At 34.1% G+C, this 10,546-nt stretch overlaps 1 protein-coding gene across 4 annotated transcripts in view; it reads right to left on the reverse strand.

Annotated features, from left to right (window-relative positions):
* tnn (tenascin N) overlaps window positions 1-1,853 on the reverse strand; it is a 60,155-nt gene extending 58,302 nt beyond the window's left edge. For all 4 annotated transcript variants that reach the window (XM_015373236.1, XM_015373234.1, XM_015373235.1 and 1 more), the window contains exon 1: window positions 1,695-1,853. The gene's annotated coding sequence lies outside the window, so the exon portion shown is untranslated. The remainder of the gene's footprint in view (window positions 1-1,694) is intronic.
* Window positions 1,854-10,546: the final 8,693 nt, after the last annotated feature.

Genomic DNA, 10,546 nt, shown 5'->3' on the forward strand with positions numbered 1-10,546 from the left:
ATCCTATCCTATCCTATCCTATCCTATCCTAATCTATCCCATCCCATCCACAGCTTGCGTACATAGCCTGGAAAGTAAAATTATAAAATGCAGCTGAGAGTAATTATCGTCTGTGAGTAGAGCTTACATCTTCTTGATCCTGTCTGCCTTCTGTTACCGCACAGACCACTAGGAAAACTCGACAGGGACCTTATTTTAACTATTGTAATTACTTCCTCAACAGTACTAGCAATAAAACAAAGTAGTCTACTAATACAGCCCATGAGACTGGAGATACATGTTTCTAAAAAAAAGTGTACTTCCAATGGTTTTGCTGTCTAAAGGAAGGTTTAAATCCATAGATAGAAATAGAAATTATCCTCCTCTTAAAAGTTTTGATGTTTCCATGACAACACTTTTTTCAAGCAATCTGCTCAGGGTTGCTAGTTTTTCTCTCTGTATGTCCTTCTCTCTTGGCCTTCTCCTCCTCGCCACCAATCTGCACAGCTGAGGGCCAACATCTGCAGCTCATTTTAAGAGCACTCTCTGTTTCCCCTGAGCCAGCACAGTAGCATTAAATAGTAAATCTTCTGGTTCAGCAGCCAGTTAAGGTTACCTACCTCCACAGCAAAAAAAAGGTTATTTTATTTACAGTACTTAAGCTTTTATCATGAAGACATAAAGATGCTGACAGCTTTGTTAGGGTACAGAACATGATTGTGTACAAAGATCTGAGATATATATATATATATATATATATATATATATATATATATATATATATATATATATGTATATATATATATATATATATATATATATATCAAATCTTTGTACACATTTCATAATCTGGAATATATATTTCATAATCTGGAAATATAGATGATCTGGAAACATAATAAGTATTTTCCCTTCAAAAGGATGAGTAGATATTGTACACTTAAAATTTTAAAATTTGGGTTTTTATTTTTCTAATTTTAATGTAAATAGTTTTATTCCAATGGCAAAATGTCTTATTTAAAAGTTGAAGTCAAAGAAAAATGCAGTTATTGCAATAAAATTGTGCATATTTTTCAATTTTGATGATGATTTTTGTTTGCTATTAACCACAACTAAAAGCTGCTCTGTCTGCTTTGATTGGAAATTAACCCTCTTACATTATGTAACTCTCTTATAGAAATCAAAATACCTTCAGTTTCCTTTTATGTTTTTTTTTTTTAATCAATGCTTGAGTTTTTTTTACTGAAAATAATAATTTACAAAGATTAGTAAATAACCAACTAAAAAAAAAACCTTAGTTCCTACAACTTGTTAAAATATCCTTTAAATTTAGATTTTAATAGCCTACCTCATTCAAATCTCTGAGGCAGTCTAAACTGTTATTGTATTAGAAACAATAGGTTAAGCAAAAGGTTGGGACTGCTGAGAATATGACTCTTTTGAAAGTACAGCTTAAAAGTAGGATCAATCAGACGATACACAGCCAAAACCCGATCACAGAGATGCAGTTAAAAAATGTGACTGAACTGATCCAAATGAGGAAATTGATCTTTTGAAATTTTACAACATATATCCCATTTTGTCAAACGTGAACATTTATAAAAAAAATAGTACAAACAATTAATCTAACACAAAGTTTAAAAGTTGTTGAAATTGCTAGTTTTAAACGTTTAAAAAATGCAATAAATTACTATATTGAAACGCTGCGGTCTTACCCTTATAGATGAAGTTTCCCCTCCTGTCTTCTTTTTGCTTCTTTTCTCTTAAAATCTGAATGTCACTCTCCAAATCTCTGCCTCTGCCACCTGTTGTCAGGTCAGAGCTACTGACTCAAAGATTCTCCACAATCCCTGTGGCTTTTTCTGTCTCTCTCTCTTTCTGTCCTTACTTAAATGTTAATTTTTCCCCAAATGCCTCTGGGCCAATGGGTAGTCAGTCTGGGAGTGTCTCTACTCCTCTAAGCGAATGAATAAGGAAGATGAAGGACTTCAGCAGGGGGATGGAAAATTCACCTCTTATTTATTTTTCTGGGAATGACTACTCTTGACCTGTGTTTCATTGTAGTGAACAGCAACAACAAAAAAGAAAAAAATCAAGAGGAGACTTACTCTCTATCATAGTAAATTAATACTGTACTAGTTGAAAGCAGTGAGGTTGAAGTGAGATAAACCCTGATTTCATTCATGATAAAATACTCCCCTGGGGAAAAATATTTATCAGCATCAGCTTTCCCTCCTGAAATCACCATCATCACTTAGGTGAAAGCGCTGCTGTTCTCATGAATAAAAAAAAATCTAAATATTTTTAAATAAATATTTTCTCCATGCAAAAAATGTGTCTTTTGTTATTCAAATGGAAATAAACGCTCTCTGAAGACACATCAGGACTAAATGCTTCAAGTTAATAGAAAAAAGCACCAACTTCAAAATCGAACCTCTTTAGAAAAAAGGACAAATGCAAAAAAAAAAAAAAAAAAATGTAAATAAATGTTAGATATATAGGGCTGGGTAAAGATAACAAGTTTTCAATTTTTTGGCACCACTGCTGTAAATACTTTTACACAAAGATGCTTTGAAATTTGAAAGGACAAATAGGAAGCACTGGAATTGATTCAGTGACAATGTATGGGTCATATGCTGAGCCAGGTGTCTTTAGTTTTACCTATGGACCCAGTTGTGACTCATACTGTTTCTTTTTTCTCTTTCTTAAAATATGATAGTGTGTTTGAAATCTGTACCACAGGTCAAATATATGCACACACATCTGTGAGAAAGATCATTCAAAGGCATCATTTTAACTGTAATCAGAATGATATTTTATTTAAACTACACATTTCTTGTGTAGTTTAAAAAAAATATTCTAAAAAAATGTTGCCATTCCAAAAAAGTTAAAAAGCAATCAACTGGACTTTGATTCAAAGTTTGAAGACTTTTCACTTCCTACCCAGGAAGCTTTTTCAATTCAAAATGTCAGAATAAGCATTGAGTTTAAGGCTTTATAGAGTGGACCGAAAACAAAGCCTTGATTTGGCGTAGAAAACATGCATATTGAACCGGACGAAAAGGGTCCGCCCCTTAGGAATGGGGGTTGTTTGGGTTCTTTATTAGCCTGCAATAACAGATACCAGTATATGTCTCTGAACGGGGGGTCGTTAGAGGGAATTGTTTGCTTGGCTGAAAAGGCAAGATGTTCTGGTCCCCTGTAAGGGGGTAGGGGTTGAGACGATAGCGGGAAGGAATCAACCTGAGTCCACCCCCTCTGTTTAAGGTTGTTTTTTCTTTCTTAACACAGATGGCTTCCTTCACACCCCTCTCAAACCACCTGTCTTCTTTGTCCAAAATGTGAAAAGTCTGGTCTTCAAAGGAATGTCCTTTGTCCATATTTCTTACAGTTTATTTTGTATTTTCTGTAAGTATCATGTTGCTGTTGGTTTTAAATGCATTCCTGAAGGATACTGCAAATTTAAAGGACTGCCAGATATTATATAGAGAAAAAAAATATTGTACTCCACCTTGAAAGTAAATGGTATCATTAATAAAGCTTAAGTAATTTTGTTTTCTGACTCACTTAACATAAGATTTTGTTTTATATTTTCTATTCCTCTCATTTTTATGGATTTTTTAGGCAGCCTTATATCAGTTTCCATTATGTCTTTATTAAAAACTTTGTTGCCAATGATCTTGTAAGTGGGAGATCTTTACTTAAATGCAAACATTTGCTCTTACATTAAATCATTGTCTTCATAGAACATCCTGAGCTGTTCTGTCTGATCTTTAATTATACTCACCAAACCCATATCTGTTATAGAAATATTCTTGCTGGCTAGACTTACCATAAACAGCTATTTTATCTGTAATGACACTGTAATGTAGTACAAATTCTACAAGGTATGTCTTTTAAAGATTTGAAGAACTTATAATTTTATTAAAAGCATGACCAGACAACAGTCAGATAAATAGACCATGGATGTTGGGTACTGTGTTATGATAACAAAGTCTTGTTTGTTTAGTTGTTTTTTATGAATTTGTCCTTTATACATTGTTTGGGTGCAAAACCACAAGTTTTCTCTGTACGATGTAGAGAAGGCTATGTTTTCAATTTATTCCATTTAAACAATGCCTTACTAATTCCATCCATATTTACTTTGATCTTTTTAATTTTCCCATTTTTAAGCTGTGATCTTTCACATAGGGTTGGACTTAGCAGTAGCCAGGGGCTTTTCTTTGATTTGTTTTTAAATAATTTGATTTTTTTGAAAGCAAAGCACAAAAACAAGAAATGTATGCTTAATTTTGCTGTGACTTGTTTCAATTTGTTTGATTCTCGTGTAGATATATAACGCTCCACCCTGCAGGGGTTGTTGAGTCCATTTTTATGAATGTTTATATGGATGAAAACATTTTATGAAACTGATGCTGTGTTAAAGAGCAAATGTTCTACAACAGACAAAGAGAAAGATGATTTCTAAACAAATATTTTCATATACGCAAGGAATGAAAATAATATTATAGTTTCCATGAGTATAACACATTTTTGCAAGTCAACCAAACTGGCTTCTCCAAGGATGCTGGGATACCTGCTACAAGGTATCCCAGCATGTATGGGGCTCAAGCTGAGCTCACTGTTGTCAAAATGTATGGAATTCGTGTTAAACATCATCAGCAAAAAATATATATTTTTTTTTTATTTCTTTGTAGAGTTGAAGATAGTAAGACTCCTTTTTTAATCTCAAGAAATGAGTGTACTTTCCCTTTAATTACAATTTGGGTCTATAATTTGAGTACATTTGAAAAGAAAAAGATGTTAAATGTCAATTAGCACTCACTTGTAATTACTGATTGTTTTAGCCTTAATTCATTAGATGCAGCAATACATAACTTCTGTTTATAGAAAAATACATTATAGCAGATGTCAATCTGATTTCATCAGTTTCATCTGCTTATCACCATTTTAATCTTTCCTTTAAAGGAATAAGTGCTGCAGTGGGTAGTGCTGCTGCCTTCGAGCAAGAATGTTCCGGGTTTGATTCCTTGCCCTGGGTCTACGGCTTCCTCCCACAGTCCAAGAACATAACTGCTAGGTTAATTGGCTTCTCTAAATTCTCCTTAGGTGTGAGTGTTTGCATAAATGGTTGTGTGTGCTGTTTGTCTCTGTGTTACCCGTCATGACCCCAGCAGGGATAAGCATGACAGAAAATTGATAGATGTAATAGTGCTTATGGTTGGCAAGTTGCAGGTTCTTTAATATCTTACATTTGCTAAATATTTGTATTTGTTCTAAACAAATACTCCACATTGAACAATGGAGCACAACTGACATACAATTTTACTGCTTAAAAGTGAGCATACTATACTTTATACCAGCATTATATTTACTAATTTACTGATATTTCTATAATAAAATTTTAACATTGTATTCTACATACTGTATACTGTAATCTTATACTGTATCCGGTTGTTTTAGTTTGTTCCCTTTCTTTAACATGACAGAAAGGTTTGTATAAGTAGAATAAAACGACTGTTGGAACAATTGAACTTGCAGAAAAGGGAATGTGTAGGTGCACATTTAGATATATTCATAGACTTACTGTCAAAGAACTTCTGTGTGGTAGAAAACCTATTTACAGTGCTCTGTGGAACAATAAGAAACTATGTCATGCAAGTCTCTGTGTCTAGAGAAACACATGGATATTTCCTATTGTGTGTGTTGGTTTCATCCCATGCTGAGAAATCGTACCCCACACAGATGTTACAGAACTCTTCTCAGCAGGGTGACCCTTATATTATGTTTTCTTTAAAGTTATGCATGTCTGCGTGCAGCTTCCTTTCCCTCCTGGGCAGAAGACAAACTTTCAGATGTTATTAGAAGGGCCCACACACACCTTTTGATTTACTTTCCTTATTCATTCCTGCTTCTTTGGGGTTGGGGGTGCAGTTTGTAGAAAAAAAAAAGCTTTTATTTCTTTTTTTTAACAAAATCAAATTGCAAAGCAGGACACATAAAGGTCAGGATTGTTGCTGAATACCTTCTGGCTAATCTCATTGATTTAGCGTGCATAAAATAAGCAGGTGTTGATTGAATGTATTTGCATCTGTCAGTTTATGTTATTATTTGCTGGACTGAAATACCTATTAGAAGATAGAAAGAGTGACTTTTATTTTTAAAATACCTTAGGGCATTTCATGATTAAAAACAGAGTCTGTTTTTTTACTGGGCTTTAGTTTGTTTTAAACAGGACTATGAAAACTTTTTGCCAAATAAAATAAACAAAGAAATAACAAAAATTAAAAGGCCATCAGATCCACTGGTACTTCATACACGACTAGACCAAGGGACGGCTGCTGCAGACGGGCTAATATTACCCTGGCTGCGGTTAGCCTTCAAGGTCCTCTGGTTGCCATGGTCCTCAGTATCTCTGTTGACAACTTCTTCAATTATGCACTAACTCAGTAAATGGACCATAGCGTTAAGCTTGAAATGATAATGTTCTCACCTCAAATGATCTTAAAACATAGTTTTGTTGAACAAAAGCAGTAAAAAGAGTGACATTTTATCTTAACACTCTGATTTCCATCAGCACTCCCTAGGAACCTAGCTGCTGCTGCAGTGCATTCTGGGACAGTGGTCAGTCTGAAGTTATCTGCTCTGATTAATGCTCTGGAAAGGATGATAACCACATTCGGGGATTTTATCCATTCTCTGTCTTATGTTCTTGGCAATGGGAACACTGCTGGTGCTGAGGCTGATGGCGTGTTAGAAAATCTATCAGAATATGCAATTATGTATTTTAAACAGCCTTTGACTTCTTCTTTAGTTTCTTTAATGTTGTAAAAGGCAGTTAGATCAGTATAGAGGATAGGCTGAATGCCTGGTTGCTGAGTCTACCAGGTTAAGAAGCAGCTGTCAAGGTTGGCGGATGTAGTTATGGACTGAAATGCAGAGTAGAAGAAGGCAGTGATGATTGATTGCAACATTTAATGAAAAAGTTAAAATATAAATTTAAAAACCCAAAAACAGGAGACGCTAGGGATGTATAAACCAAAAGAATAACAAGGATCAAGTCAAGAGGAACTAAACAGGAGGTATAAATACAAATATATATGGGAGACAGAAACAATGGGAGGACTAATTAACTGATAAGGAGCAGGTGTAGACAGAAGTAACTAGAAGGAGCTAAGAGGAAAGGAAAGGGCACTAGGGAACAGCAAAACTAAAAATACAAAAATGATGTAAATCTAGAGAACACAGAACAACACAAAGCATACTTGAGAACCCAAAAAGTTAAAACTTAACAGAAACAAAAGATCCAGAAAGCAAGATCATAACAACAACAAAGAATGCTTGGAGTCGGAAGTGTGGCTTTAGAGCCGCTTGTCCAGCATAGCCAAGAGCTGACTTAGAAACATAACTGTTTTCACCTAAAAATATAAATCCTTCAAACAACTGGATGGAAAATCTAAAGCTGTGAGTATATGTGTACACACCAAAGTAGGAGAAGTTATTTATTTATTTTTTGTTTGTTTGTTTACAGAAGGCTATTCAGTTTAATTAAATTTCTATAGTGCCAATTCACAACACATGTCAAAGTAAGGAACTTTACAGAGAAAATTTAAACAGTCAGTCAGATTAGTTCAAAGATAGGTTTTTTTTAGGTATAACCAGCTGATTGCATCAACTCATTGACTATTCAGTACAATTTACCTTAAAATTACTTTATTAATGTCCAAAGAAAATACATGTTGTAAATGTTAGAAAAATAATGTTGATAACTAGCAATACTATGCTCTGAATCAACACTATATAGGCTAAAATAAATGTTGAGGCCTCCCCCTGAGTCTTCTGAATTTTCTGAATGATGATGATAAGAATCATGTTAAATGCACTGGAGAAATCAAGGAATGTGATCATCAGTCTTGTCTGGTCATGTCTAAAAAAGACTGGCTTTGTTGAAGGAGTTAAATTATGGCATCTTAAAACCAAAGGGGGTCACAAAGCAGGTCTCTCCTTCTGCTTCTTCACCTTACTTCTCGACAGTATTGGGAAATAGTTTCCTTTTTGTTTCTCTACAAATCATATTGTGGTCAACTTAAATAGATAATATTTGTGTAGATACCAGTAGTTCAAAATGGGGCTAATTAATATTCGACTAAACACAGACAGCTCCATAGAAAGAACACATCATCCAGAACAAAATAAACATGTTAGTTCAGCCGCTGAAAACAAAAAGCAATGAGGTAGATCAAAGATTTAATTAAAGCATAAAACTAATTTACAATCACTAATTTCTGACTCACTGACAGTTGCTGTATTATTTTGAGATTGTGAATTGTGTTTATGTATACCTGAATAGAAAAGTTCAATTTGAAATCTGAATGTAATTATAACCTTTGCAAAGAGAGAAGAGTTTGATAAACAATTGAACTAATTTGATCTGTCACAATTTCGAGTTTGATGTTAAAAAAAGATTTGATGTAGTTAAGCTACTTTTGTTATATTAATAAGGCTTAGCTTGCGAAATTTCTGTGACACTTCAATGTACTGAAGCTGAAGTAGAATGACTTGAAGCTTAACTCAGTAGATTTTCAAGGTAGTTGCCCAACGCTGCTTCTAAAGATAGACAGGTTGAAGGCAGTGGCAGCTGGCCAATAGGGGGCGCTAGGGAGCTGGCTCACTCACCCACTGACCTTGATTAAGACAGAAAAGACAAATAAAAACTAAATTATAAAATGAAAATATTTCAAATATATTAATATATTTTTTAGATGTGCAAGATAAATATTTGATCTTTAATGATGAGTAGCTGTTTCGTTCGTCGGGGGACTGGTGACGCATTTTGGTCATTTGGGGCCTTGGGATGCAAAAATATTTGTCGATAGACTCTTGTTAAAAGTAGTACATGTGCAGTAGCTCTTCTGCAATAGAAAGGTATAGGAGAGCTCGGGACATAGGAGAGCGGAGCCATGACGTGACAGGAACTGTCTTCACAGTTGTAGTGCGGGTAATTGACAGGTCGAGTCATGGGAGGGAAGTCCCTTAAAGCTAACTCACCAAGAGAAGCTGGAGGGGAAACTGTTTTGACCTGATCAGTTGCACATTAAAATTAATCAGCAGTCTAAAGACACCTGGTTTAGCTATAAGGCTTGGCTAACTGCATGCAGTGAGGCTGACGCTTTATTCTGCTTTCCCTGCCTTTCTACTTTCCCTTTTTTCAAACATCACGATCTGATCCAGCATGGATAATTGCTGTATCAAATTTTTAGGAAAGGAAAAGAAGCATGAACAATCTGGGATTCTGGGATAGAAAACCTGCTATATCTGTTTTAATTATGCTTTGGTGCTCGCTGTGTCCATAAAATTAGCTTAGTGGTTGAATTGTGGAGAATCTAAGCTTTCCAATGATGTCTAACATCTCTATAGTGAAAAAGATTTTACCGGTGGAATTTGATGCCTTCTGAGTTATTACCCCTCTTAACATCCACCGGTTGTCTAAGAGAGGATAATATAGTGTACTTTTTCTAGGTGTTTGTTAATTTGCATAGCTGCTCTTAAATAAACACATTCTAAGAAAATACATAGTTTTTATATATAAACAAAATATAAAGCTGACGAATAGCTTCTAAATTATTAAACTGGTACATAATTTTTTTTAGGTTTGTGACACTATATTGGACCACGCAAAGCACAGATTTGCTTTAACAAAGCCTCAGCAGAGCAAAATTTCTTTTAAAAAAGTAAACCTGTACAGGTCCTTCTCAAAATATTAGCATATTGTGGTAAAGTTAATTATTCCATAATGTAATTATAAAAGTTTATTATTTTCCAGAATGTAATGATGCCAAAATCATCCGTATTAAGACAATAAAAGACCTGAAATGTTTCAGTTAGTGTGCAATGAATCTAAAATATATGAATGTTCAAGTTTTATTATATTATGGAAAATAATGAACTTTACCACAATATGCTAATATTTTGAGAAGGATCTATAGATGAAAATATGTTTTGTTTTTATAAAGTGTTTTTATAATGTTTTTTGTTGTTGGCATTCATGTAAATATACTTCTGTGATAACTTAGTATACATTTGCTTATGTTTTTTTGGTATACTTCTATATTGAATTTATGTCCCCCCTAGAGAAAACTCCACCAGCCGCCAATGATTAAAAGGAGAGGCAAAGTAAGCAGCACCATCTCTTGATTTGGATAAAAGTAGAAGCTCCCATGACTGTGGGAGATAAAATATATTAAGACTGAGCTTTAAAAAAGCTTTGGCTTTACATAAAAGCGCAAAAGCTAAGTTAGATATGCAAAAATAAAGTATAAAAAATCAATGTAAACTCTAAAAAGGTAATTTACATGAATTCTAGAATCAGAATGCTGGTTCTCTCAAAGTAGCTTCTCAATAAAAGCAAATGAAAAAATCTCAAGCAAAACAGGAAATAAATGCAAAGCTACCTCCATTAAAGTGACTGAATACAGCACCCATCACTAAAACATTTAGTCTATACATCAGACTGTCTAAGACTGTTGACCACATTTAAGTAAATACATTTGGTAACTATCAAACATTT

This window comes from Cyprinodon variegatus, unplaced genomic scaffold (genome assembly GCF_000732505.1).
Source record: "Cyprinodon variegatus isolate N-32 unplaced genomic scaffold, C_variegatus-1.0 Scaffold83, whole genome shotgun sequence".
Taxonomy (NCBI): domain Eukaryota; kingdom Metazoa; phylum Chordata; class Actinopteri; order Cyprinodontiformes; family Cyprinodontidae; genus Cyprinodon; species Cyprinodon variegatus.